The 13,518-nt window shown below is 41.8% G+C and overlaps 1 long non-coding RNA gene across 6 annotated transcripts in view; it reads right to left on the reverse strand.

Moving 5' to 3' along the window:
* Window positions 1–573: 573 nt before the first annotated feature.
* The window catches only part of LOC116535003, a 17,966-nt gene continuing 5,021 nt past the window's right edge, over window positions 574–13,518 (reverse strand). The window contains exons 2-4 of one of the 6 annotated variants that reach the window (XR_004261994.1): window positions 4,833–4,887; window positions 3,049–3,247; window positions 574–1,642 (exon numbers count right to left, since the gene is read on the reverse strand). This is a non-coding gene — a long non-coding RNA (uncharacterized LOC116535003). Of the gene's footprint in view, window positions 1,643–3,048; window positions 3,253–3,649; window positions 3,711–4,832; window positions 5,253–13,518 lie in introns of those variants that run through there. The other 5 variants (XR_004261991.1, XR_004261993.1, XR_004261990.1 and 2 more) reach the window with 5 other exon arrangements.

The raw sequence follows: 13,518 nt of genomic DNA on the forward strand, positions 1-13,518 counted from the left end.
GGCCCAGCAATCCCATTACTGGGTATATATCCAAAGGATTACAAATCGTTCTACTATAAGGACATGTGCACACGAATGTTCATTGCAGCACTGTTTACAATAGCAAAGAGCTGGAACCAACCCAAATGCCCATCTACGATAGACTGGATAGGGAAAATGTGGCACATATACACCATGGAATATTATGCAGCCATCAAAAACGATGAGTTTGGGTCCTTTGTAGGGACATGGATGAACCTGGAAACCATCATTCTCAGCAAACTGACAGAAGAGCAGAAGATCAAACACCGCATGTTCTCACTCATAGGCGGGTGTTGAACAATGAGAATACGTGGACACAGGGAGGGGAGCACTACACACTGGGGTCAGTTGGGGGGAAATAGGGGAGGCACGGTGGGGGGTGGGAAGCTGGGGAGAGATAGCATGGGGAGAAACGCCAGATGTAGGTCATGGGGAGGAAGGCAGCAAATCACACTGCCACGTGTGTTCCTATGCAACAATTTTGCATGTTCTTCACATGTACCCCAAAACCTAAAATGCAATAAAATAAATAAATGGGGAAAAAGAAAAAAAAAAAAAGTTATTTCTGTATGCAGGCAACTCTCAAATAACCATGCCTCTACTGCTTTCACAAGCTTTCGCTTATAAATAAGAACCCCACAGTAATGAACAAAAAGCCACTGGAAGACCACTGCCAAATGAGGACATGGAAATCTGCTTTGGGTCTTACATTTGGTAAGTAAATGTATAGGAGAAAATATTTCACAGGAAGACTATTTAGTCAGTAATTTAAAATTAAATGGCTTTGTATAATTTTTAAAGTTTTTAATTCTAACTTATTTTCATGATCAATTTTAGTATTTGCATGGTATAAAATTGAGTTTCAGGAAGAGAATGGCATTCTACACAACATGCTCAGAAGAGGTAAGGGTTTCAACATAAGGTAGCTTGACTTCCCAATTATAATAACAATATTGATAATAATAGACCAGTTATATAACCACAATAAAACCAAGTTTTCAAAAATCAGTGTTTCAACAAAATCACTATTATTTATTGAGTGTTTAATCATGCAATCCTCACACTAGGCCTAGGTACATATAGTAAACAGGAGAAGCAGGTTCCCCACCTAAAACCCAAGCTCTTAACACTTGCTGTCTGGAACTTAGTTGGACTCAATATATATATAAATGAATTGTCACAGCAAGGGGAAAAAATTGGTAAAAGGTGAACGAGGGATTATCTTTATTTAACCTGTTGGTCTTTGAGTGGAACTCCATCAAGTTAGAAACAATCAAGTTCCTTTGTCATCATTTGTTATTTCTTTAAGCTCCAGAAGAGTAATCCAGATTCCTATAGGATCTCCAAGAAAATGGCTCCTATAAGACATCCAGTGATCTCCTATGATTTGAATCCATTTTTCCCTCATTACAAATGGCAGAGAGAGTTTTCCACATAAATGTTTCTTACCTGCCAAAAGCATATAGAGCTCCCCCATCTTTGGCTTGAAGTTGGTGGCCGCACTGAGAAAATGAAAAGCTGATGCATACTGCTGCATGGTCAAATGGACAAGGCCCACATTATACAGAATCTTCCAATCGAAGGGTGCCAAGAAGTTGCCTCATTTCAGGCAGCTGATGGCCTATGAGAGAGAAGCAGCAGTCAATGAGGGAGTGGGGCAAGCTAAGAAGACCCAATAACCACATGTATGTATGCAAACAAAGAACATGAGGGGATACTGGCTGCCACATATTTCTTCTTGCCGAAGAAACACATTCCAATGTTATTTCAGACTAGAGGACTTTCTGGAACAGCACAAGCCACAACTCTGTATCTGGTGAGGGCAACAGCAACATCAAAGTCCCCATGGGTCTGCATCATGCTGCCTGCTGCCAAGATGGCCTGAAAACATGGCACATAGAAAGTAAATCAGTCATTCCCAAAACGCTATAGCAGTGAGGCAGCCTTCCTGAGTCTATAGACATTCAGCAGGCCCAGCAGCACAGATGGGACTAAAAAATTTCTTCCAGGGACATAAACAATATAGCCAAGCTACTGGGACAAATGTTCCTGAGGAATGTCCTTGCACCCTATACTGTGGCTCTGTTTGCAGAGCACAAAAAAAGATAAAATATTACTTGCTTTACCCATCTAATTTGTTTCCTACTTCTAGCCAGGAAAGTCAGTATTTCAGAGTGAATACCAGGGCCCTTTAAGTAAAAACTTAATCTGTTCTCTGCAGCCTCTATTTGGTACACCAAGTGTTCTAGACACCTAAAATACACCCATACATGGATATTTAAGGTACATTTCTTCCTACAACAGAAGGTGAGTCAGCTGTAGGCTTCACCAGCCCAGCCCTTTCATTTCCCTAAGGAAAGGTATCAAGGTGAGGAGCTGACAGGCTATTATGACTTCCTAAATCGGAATTCAGTTTGTATCCTTCAATATACAGCTTGTCTTACTACATCTCCTCAATGATATTCATCAATTTGATGCTATTCCTTCTCATTCCCAAAGTCACATCTAGACAAACGTTGTAGTAACAGATCCTTAGGACTCTAGAGGTCATTTCAACATAATTATTATTATTTTTTAGAGATAGGGTCTCACTCTGTCACCTAGGCTGGAGTGCAGTGGTGCCATCATAGCCCACTGTAGCCTCAAACTCCTGGACTCAAGTGATCCTCCCTCTTCCACCCTCCGAGTAGCAAGGACTACAGGTGTGTGCCACCATGACTGGGTAATAATTTTGTTTGCAGAGATGGGGGTCTAGGTTGCCCAGCCTGATCTTGAACTCCTGGCCTCAAGTGATCCTCTTGCCTCAGCGTTCCAAAGTCTTAGGATCACAGGCATAAGTCACCATGCCCAGCAGAATTATTTTTGACAATAGTTGTGGAGGCATTGCTAATTTCCTAAGTAACACATAAGCTTTACTAGCACTATGATTTTGCTCTCTGCAGGGGTTACATGCATGTCTATTGTAACAAATACGCAGTTTTAGAAGATAGAGCATGTTTGACAATATTTTCAAATAAGAACAACTACCTTTTATTTATATTTTTTCTATTTTTCAGGTATTCAAACTGAAGAAGCTATTCCTTTGCTTTCCAGGGTCAGATCATCTCTAGGAGCAGTGGGGTCATCTCTTAAGAAGGCCAGAGCCTTCACAGCCTGCAATACCTTATAGTTGGTAGGATCATAAATCAGTGCATTGCCAAGATGTTCAAATACCTTCCAGTAAATGCTGAGCTTGGGAAAAAAAGCAAATAAGACAATTTACATGAGAAAAAGATGGCAGTTAAAAAGTCTGGCCAACCACACCCTGAACAGAAATATCCTGGCTTTTTTTATTCTCTTGGGGGGGAAAAAAAAAAAAAGGCAGCTACAGTTCCCAGAAAATAAACTAAAAATCCCTACAGTCATGGTTTTCCTTCTATCTATGTTAATTTATCCCCCTGATAAAGTCAAAGTATCCATTTGATAGAAGCACTAGTACTGTTCTATATTTAATGTCTCTTGGCAGAAAATGAGCTGGGTAGCCTCATCTACTGTGGGGCCAGCCTCCCAACCCAAAGCCCAGGAAGACCCAGGGTTAAGCTCCTGATTCCTTTTAAAGAAAAACGAGGCTGGATACAGTGTCTCTCACCTGTAATCACAGCACTTTGGGAGGCCGAGGCGGGCACATCACTTGAGGTCAGGAGTTCAAGACCAGCCTGGACAACATGGTGAAAGCCCATCTCTAATAAAAACACAAAAATTAGCTGAGCATGGTGACGGGCACCTATAATCCTAGCTACTCGGGAGGCTGAGGCAGAAGAATCGCTTGAACCCGGGAGACAGAGGTTTCAGTGACCCCAGAACGCACCATAACACTCCAGCCTGGGAAACAAGGGTGAAACTCCACCTCAAAAAAAAAAAAAAAAAAAAACCACAAAATAGACATAAAGGCCATCACAGAGGCAGGGCTGGAGGCAAAATCAGCTGAACAAGAAAATTGGCAAATGTGTATGTTGGAGATGGGGGAAAGGCCCCTTGGATATCTGGGCACTGGATCCTCAGCAAGAGAATCAATGGAGCTAAAAGAATCCCATTCACATTCAGGAATGTGGAGGGACTGAAGACTTCTTATTCTAAATAAAGGATGCTTTGCCTTCTCTCTTTCCAATAAGACCTTGGCTGGGAAGAAAGATCAACAGAAATGGCTTTGCCCCAAAGCCCTAAGAACTGCTCACTTGTATCAGTTTCTCTTTTCACAACAAAATAGCAACCCCCAAGACCAGAGTTATTTCTCATATATGCTCTTTCCTGGGTTGCATAAGAACTTTTTTGAGATAGGGTCTGACTCTGTCACCCAGGCTGGAGTACAGTGGCTCAATCTCAGCTCACTGCAACCTCTACCTCCCGAGTTCAAGCAATCCTCCCACCTCAGCCTCCCAAGTAGCTGGGGCTACAGATGCACAACACCATGCCTGGCTAATTTTTGTATTTTTTGTAGAGACAGGATCTCACTATGTTGCCCAGTCTGGTCTTCTACTCCTGGAATCAAGTGATTTGCCAGTCTCAGCCTCCCACGGTGCTAAGATTACAGGCATGAGGCACCATGCCCAGCCTAGATAAGAATTATAGTTGCACTAGGCTAAAATATAATTGTTTCTAATTTAAATGTGGAAAATTAATTCCTTTAGCAAAGAAAATCAAATAGAGTGTAGTTCATGTACTATATTTGACCTTTAGTAAAATAAATACCAAAATGCAGGAAAACCACCATACACACAAACCCAAAAGCATTTCTAACATCAACGCATTAATGAATCAAGAGTTTTTATTACCTATAAGTAGAGTAATTCTAAAGTTGTAAGAAGTTCTGTATTTTCTGGTGAGAACCTGCAACATAGAGATGTTCAGAGGGAAACAAGATATGGAATAAAAACAAGGAGACACATGCACGGTAATGTGCCCTCATGCAATACTTGACAGACCCCACTGAACCTCTTGCTCCCCATGTAAATACCTGAAGGCAATTTGGGAATTGCTATCAAAAGTAGGTCATCTCAACCTTGGCAACAGGAAGAACTGCTAAGCAAGAAAGAAATGGAGCTTAGGGTAAAAGTTAAGAAAGAACCTATGGAATGTTTTGCATGACCATCTTGATCACAATAATAAAATTAAAGAACAATGCTTTAAAAAAGCAAGTCAGTCTAGAACATACATAGTTTCACCAGTCCTCTCTTGTGGGATTTTTTTTTTTTTTTTTTTTTTTTTTGAGACAGAGTCTTGCTCTGTCGCTCAGGCTGGAGTGCAGTGGCTTTATCTCCGCTCACCACAACCTCCACCTCCTGAGTTCAAGCAATTCTCCTGCCTCAGCCTCCAGAGTAGCTGGGATTACAGGCGCATGCCACCACGCCTGGCTAATTTTTTTTATTTTCAGTAGAGACAGGGTTTTACCATGTTGTCCGGGCTGGCCTCCAACTCCTGACCTTGTGATCCGCCGGACTAGGCCTCCCAAAGTGCTGGAATTACAGGCGTGGGTCACTGCACCCAGCCAGGATTTTTTGTTTTTCTATTCTCATTGTGCTCACCATGCCAGGCAGCATAATTTTCTATGTAATTTTGAAGCCTAAGTCCCCTAATGCTCCTCTCTCCACTTAAGCAAAAAATTATACTAAGTAGCCAAATAAAACATAAGAAGATACATACCAATCCTAGGAAAGAAGGTGCTACTGCCTTTGGGAGTAAACACTGATCTAAGTAAAATATTACCTGCCTGCTCAATCCCTCACTAAAATGTCTTTGTCAAAGAACCAAAGCAACATTGAGTTGAGATGATCTCACTATAGCATCATCAGACAGTTTCAAGAGTAAAACACCAAAGAGCTATTAACAATATCTTCTACTTCTTTTTTTTTTTTTTTTTTTTTTGAGACAGCGTTTCACTCATGTTACCCAGGCTGGAGTGCAACGGCGCGATCTCGGCTCACCGCAACCTCCGCCTCCTGGGTTCAGGCAATTCTCCTGCCTCAGCCTCCTGAGTAGCTGGGATTACAGGCATGCGCCACCATGCCCAGCTGATTTTTTGTATTTTTAGTAGAGACGGGGTTTCACCGTGTTGACCAGGATGGTCTCGATCTCTTGACCTCGTGATCCACCCGCCTCGGCCTCCCAAAGTGCTGGGATTACAGGCGTGAGCCACCGCGCCCGGCTAATATCTTCTACTTCTAAGGAATACTACAGGACACTGGTTACCTTTAGGGAGGCCTAAACCAGAAGATGCAAAGCCCCAGCCAGGGAAAGCCTGAGCTGACCAAACAGCTTTCTCAATTCAACTGGGAATCTGCCTTTTACTTTCTGCCATAATAAACATCCATTTTGATCACTTCCCTCCCCAATGCCAGATAACTTCTATAATTCTAGCAGTATCAGTTCTGCCACTACAACACAACTAATCTCTTCAAAGCTACTTGTCATGAACAATGGTCTCTATCTTCTCAGTAAGGCTTTCAATTTTAGCTGTCCACATTTCTCCCTTGGGAAATTTAGTAACTGAAGTCCTTGATCGGTTACTGGAAGAATGTCCCCCTTGGGATTTATGTATCCTAAACTCAAAGAGCCAACCTCTATAAGGCAGGGGTCAAGGGTCAGGGCTACTTTCTAGCATCACAGAGGCAATTAACATGTTATATGGCTCCTTACTACTTGTCCATATGTACAGCCTCTTGATGACAAGTCTCTTCTGCAGTTTAACCAAGCAATTTTTCTCTTTTTAGACATAAAAATGTGGTTGAAGAAAATTCAGAAAGCAGTGTTGTGATTGAAATAACCAGAAAATTTACTACCATGGTAGAAGACAAAGGTAATAAATTAAGAGAAAGCTTAGTTCAGAATCTAATTATTAGGAATAATAAGCCTTGAACCACAGACTAGACATTCTATTACGTGACAAAAAAATGACACAAAGCATTTTGTTAGAGCTATCCCGTTTAAAAGAAAAAAACACAAGGCTGGTGCAGTGGCTTACGCCTGCAATCCCACCACTTTGGGAGGCCAAGGCAGGCAGATCACTTGAGGCCAAGAGTTCAAGACCAGCCTGGCTGACATGGTGAAAACTTGTCTATGCTAAAAATACAAATATAAGCCCAGCATGGCTGTGCATGCCTATAGTCCCAGCTACTCAGGAGGCTGAGGTATGAGAATAGCTTGAACCTGGGAGGCTGAATTTGCAATGAGCCGAGATCATGCCATTGCACTTAATCCTGGGCGACAGAGCAAGACTCTGTTGAAAGAAATGAAACAAAGGGAAAGAAAAATCGAAGATGGCCGTTTAGAAACAGCTCAGGATTGCAGCTCCCAGTGAAAGCACAGAGGGTGAGTGGACACTGCATTTCCAGAAGGATTTATATTGCCCACAGACCAGGAGATTCCCAGGCAGAGGAGCCCCACGGGTCGCCAGCATGGCTATTCTGGCCGGTGGGGCTGCTTTGCCAGCAGCCCAGCACAGTGGTTCTCCGTACAAAAAAACACTGATCCGGGTGACCTTTTAGCTGGAGATTGGAGCCCCAGGAAGGCACAGTCGCCCATTCATCTGATTAAAAAGGGGACTGAAACAGGGAGCCAGACCAGGAGATTCCCAGGAAAAAAAAGCCCCACAAATCTCAGCGCCGCTGTTACAGAAGGCACAGTGAGTCGCCACTGGAAATCACACAGATCCTGTCGCCTTTTCAACAGGCGACTGGAACACCGGGGAGTGGGTCGACCATTCCACTGAACAAAAGGCTCAGAGGCAGGGAGCCCGGTGATAAGGCTCGGCTGCTCCCACCACCACAAAAAAAAAAAAAAAAAAAAAAAAAAAATGCAACTGGAAACGCTCTGGGTTCAGAGTTTCACAGCAAGCACAGTTGAACGCGGGAGGGTCCAGCTCTGGGGGAAGGGGCGTCTGCCACTACCGAGTCACTCCACCACTATGGAGGTAGTCCACCACTGCTGAGGCAGCCTGCCTCCTTGCTAGGCAGGGCAGCCCTGAAAAAAAGGCAGCAGCACAACGGAAACTCATAAATAAAGCCCTAACTCCCTGGGACAGAGCACTTGGGGAAAAAAAGGGGTTTATGAGTTCTGCTGCAGCAGATCTAAACATACCTGCCTGGCAGCTCTGAATGAACAATGGAGCTCACAGCTCAGCACTTGAGCTCCTATAAAGGACAGACTGTCTCCTCAAGCAACTCCCTAACCCCTGTATATCCAAAGAGTCACCTCATAAAGGAGAGATCAGACTGACATTTGACGGGTATCCTTCTGGGACAAAGATAGCAGAAGAAGAAACTGTAGCAACCCTTACTGTTCTGCAGCTGCTGCAGGTGATCCCCAGGCAAGCGGGGCCTTGAGGGTACCTCAGCAGTCCCACAACAGAGGGCCAGACTGTTAGAAGGAAAACTAAGAAACAGAAATAACTTCATCATCAACAACCTGGACATCCACTTAGACCCAATGTGAAAGTCGGCAACTACAAAGCCGACAGGTGGATAAATCCACAAAGATGGGAAGAAACCAGTGCAAAAAGGATGAAAACACCAAAAACCAAAACACCTCTCCTCCTATAAGGGAACACAACTCCTCACCAGCAAGGGAACAAGGTTGGATGGAGAACGAGTGTGATGAAATGACAGAATCAGACTTCAGAAGGTGGGTAGTGAGAAACTTCTGTGAACTTAAATAACATGTTCTAACCCAATGCAAAGAAACTAAGAACGTTGAAAAAAGATTTGACGAAATGCTAACGAGAATGGACAAAGTAGAGAGCAATATAAGTGAATTGATGGAGCTGAAAAACACAAAACGAGAACTTCGTGAAGCATACACAAGTTTCAACAGCCGAATTGACCAAGCAGAAGAAAGGATATCAGAGGTCGAAGATCAACTCAATGAAATAAAACGAGAAGGCAAGATTAGAGAAAAAAGGGTAAAAAGGAATGAACAAAGTCTCCAAGAAATGTGGGACTATGTGAAAAGACCTTATCTACGTTTGATAGGTGAAACTGAATGTGACAGAGAGAATGAATCCAAGCTGGAAAATACTCTTCAGGACATTACCCAGGAAAACTTCCCCAAGCTAGCAAGACAGGTCAATATTCAAGTCCAGGAAATACAGAGAACACCACAAAGATATTCGTCAAGAAGAGCAACCCCAAGGCACATAATCCTCAGATTCACCAGGGTTGAAATGAAGAAGAAAATAGTAAGGGCAGCCAGAGAAAAAGGTCGGGTTACCCATAAAGGGAAGCCCATCAGACTCACAACAGATCTCTCAACAGAAAACCTACAAGGCAGAAGAGAGTGGGGGCCAATATTCAACATCCTTAAGGAAAAGAACTTTCAACCCAGAATTGCATATCCAGCCAAACTAAGCTTCATAAGTGAAGGAAAAATAAAATCCTTTGCGAAAAAGCAAGTACTCAGAGATTTCACCACCACCAGGCCTGTTTTACAAGAGCTCCAGAAAGAGGCTCATACATAGAAAGGAACAACCAGCACCAGCCACTCCGAAAACATACCAAATGGTAAAGAGCATCAACACAATGAAGAATCTCCATCAACTAAAGGGCAAAACAGCCAGCTAGCATCAAAATGGCAGTATCAAATTCACACATAACAATATTAACCCTAACTGTAAATTGACTAAATGCCTCAATCAAAAGACACAGACTGACAAACTGGATAAAAAGCCAAAATCCATCGGTGTGCTGTATCCAGGAAACCCATCTCATATGCAAGGATACACAAAGGCTCAAAATAAAGGGATGGAGGAAGATTTGCCAAGCAAATGGAGAGCAAAAAAAAGCAGGAGTTGCAATTCTCATCTCTGATAAATTAGACTTTAAAGCAACAAGGATCAAAAGAGACAAAGAAGGACATTACATAGTGGTAAGAGGATCAATGCAACAAGAAAAACTAACGATCCTAAATATATACGCACCCAATACAGGAGCACCCAGATACATAAGGCAAGTTCTTAATGACTTACAAAGAGACTCGGACTCCCACGCAATAATAGTGGGAGACTTTAACACCCCATTGTCAATATTAGACAGATCAACCAGACAGAAAATTAACAAGGATATCCAGGACTTGAACTCAGACCTGGACCAAGCAAACCTAATAGACATTTACACAACTCTCCACCCCAAATCCACAGAATATGCATTCTTCTCAGCACCACATCACACCTACCCTAAAATTGACCACATAATTGGAAGTAAATCACTCCTCAGCAAATGCAAAAGAATGGAAATCATAACAAACAGTCTCTCAGATCATAGTGCAATCAAGATAGAGCTCAGAATTCAAAAACTAACCCAGAACCGCACAGCTTCATGGTAACTGAACAATTGGCTCTTGAATGTTGACTGCATAAACAAGGAAATGAAGGCAGAAATAAAGATGTTCTTCAAAACCAACGAGAATGAAGACACAACATACCAGAATCTCTGGGACACATTTAAAGCAGTCTCTAGAGGAAAATATATAGCAATAAGTGCCCACATGAGAAGGAAGGAGAGATCAAAAATTGACACCCTACCATCAAAATTGAAAGAGCTAGAGGAGCAAGATAAAAAATACTCAATACCTAGCAGAAGACAAAAAATAACTAAGACCAAAGCAGAACTGAAGGAGATAGACACAGAAAAAAACCTTCAAAAAACCAATAAATCCAGGAGCTGCTTTTCGAAAAGATCAACAAAATAGACCACTAGCGAGATTAATAAAAAGGAAAATAGAGAATAACCAAATTGATGCAATAAAAAACGATAAAGGGGATATCACCACAGATTCCACAGAAATTCAAACCATCATCAGAGATTATTACAAACAACTCTATGCATATAAGTTAGTAAACCTGGAAGAAATGGATAAATTCCTGGACACTTGCCTCCTCCCAAGCCTAAACCAGGAAGAAGATGAAACCCTGAATAGACCAATAACAAGGGCTGAAGTTGAGGCATCAATTAAGAGCCTACCACCCCAAAAAAGCCAAGGTCCAGACAGGTTCACAGCCAAATTCTACCAGACATACAAAGAGGAGCTGGTACCATTCCTTCTGAAACTATTCCAAATAATCCAAAAAGAGGGAATCCTTCCCAAATCATTTTATGAGACCAACATCATCCTGATACCAAAATCTGGCAGAGACTCAACAAGAAAAGAAAACTTCAGGCCAATATCCATGATGAACATAGATGCAAAAATCTTCAATAAAATACTGACAAGCCGATTGCAACAGCACATCAAAAAGCTTATCCACCATGATCAAGCAAGATTATTCCCAGGGATGCAAGGCTGGTTCAACATATGCAAGTCTATAAACGTAATTCACCACATAAACAGAACCAAAGACAAAAACCACATGATTATCTCAATTGATGCAGAGAAGGCCTTTGACAAAATTCAACAGCCCTTTATGCCAAAAACCCTCAATAAACTAGGTATTAGTGGAACGTATCTCAAAATAATAAAAGCTATTTACCACAAACCAACAGCCAATATCATACTGAATGGGCAAAAACTGGAACCCATTCCCTTTGAAATCTGGCACTAGACAAGGATGCCCTCTCTCACCACTCCTATTCAATATAGTACTGGACGTTCTAGCCAGAGCAATCAGGCAAGAAAAAGAAATAAAGGGTATTCAATTAGGAAAGGAGGAAAGGAGAAGTCGAATCGTCTCTATTTGCAGACGACATGATTGTATACCTAGAAGACCCCATCATCTCAGCCCAAAATCTCCTGAAACTGATAAGCAACTTGAGCAAAGTCTCAGGATACAAAATCAATGTCCAAAAATCACATGCATTCCTATACACCAATAACACACTTAAAGAGAGCCAAATCAAGAACGAACTGCCATTCACTATTGCTACAATGAGAATAAAATACCTAGGAATACAACTAACAAGAAATGTAAAGGACCTCTTCAAGAGGAACTACAAACCACTGCTCAACAAAATAAGAGAGGACACAAACAGATGGAGAAACATTCCATGTTCATGGTTAGGAATAATCAATATCGTGAAAATGGCCATACTGCCCAAAGTAATTTACAGATTCAACTCTATCTCCATGAAGCTACCAATGATCTTTTTCACAGAACTAGAAAAAAACACCTTAAACTTCATATAGAACCAAAAGAGAGCCCATAGCCAAGTCAATTCCAAGCAAAAAGAACAAAGCGGGAGGCATCACACTACCTGACTTCAAACTATACTCCAAGGCTACAGTCATCAAAACAGCATGGTACTGGTACCAAAACAGATATAGACCAATGGAACAGAACAGAGGCCTCGGAGGCAACGCAACATATCTACAACTATCCGATCTTTGACAAACCTGACAAAAACAAGCCATGGGGAAAGGATTCCCTGTTTAATAACTGGTGTTGGGAAAACTGGCTAGCCATGTGCAGAAAGCAGAAACTGGACCCCTTCCTGACACCTTACACTAAAATTAACTCCAGATGGATTAAAGACTTAAACATAAGACCTAACACCATAAAAACTCTAGAAGAAAATCTAGGCAAAACCATTCAGGACATAGGCATAGAAAAGGACTTCATGACCAAAACACCAAAAGCATTGGCAACAAAAGCCAAAATAGACAAATGGGACTTAATCAAACTTCACAGCTTCTGCACGGCAAAAGAAACAGTCATTAGAGTGAATCGGCAACCAACAGAATGGGAAAAAATTTTTGCAGTTTACCCATCTGACAAAGGGCTGATATCCAGAATTTACAAACGACTAAAACAGATTTACAAGAAAAAAACAAACAAGCCCATTCAAAAGTGGGCAAAGGATATGAACAGATACTTTACAAAGGATGACATACATGAGGCCAACAAACATATGAAAAAATGCTTATCATCACTGGTCATCAGAGAAATGCAAATCAAAACTACATTGAGATACCATCTCACACCAGTTAGAATGGCGATCATTAAAAAATCTAGAGACAACAGATGCTGGAGAGGATGTGGAGAAACAGGAACAGTTTTACACTGTTGGTGGGAGTGTAAATTAGTTCAACCATTGTGAAAGACAGTGTGGCGATTCCTCAAGGACCTAGAAATAGAAATTCCATTTGACCGAGCAATCCCATTACTGGGTATATACCCAAAGGATTATAAATTGTTCTATTATAAGGATACGTGCACACGAATGTTCACTGCAGCACTGTTTACAATAGCAAAGACCTGGAACCAACCCAAATGCCCATCGATGATAGGCTGGACAGGGAAAATGTGGCATATATACACCATGGAATATTATGCAGCCATCAAAAACGATGAGTTCATGTCCTTTGTAGGCACATGGATGAACCTGGAAACCATCATTCTCAGCAAACTGACACAAGAGCAGAAAATTCAACACTGCATGTTCTCACTCATAGGCGGGTGTTGAACAATGAGAACACATGGACACAGGGAGGGGAGCACTACACACTGGGGTTAGTAGGGGGGAAATAGGGGAGGGA

Source organism: Sapajus apella, unplaced genomic scaffold (genome assembly GCF_009761245.1).
Source record: "Sapajus apella isolate SASKATOON/1434 unplaced genomic scaffold, GSC_monkey_1.0 scaffold91, whole genome shotgun sequence".
NCBI classification, from domain to species: domain Eukaryota; kingdom Metazoa; phylum Chordata; class Mammalia; order Primates; family Cebidae; genus Sapajus; species Sapajus apella.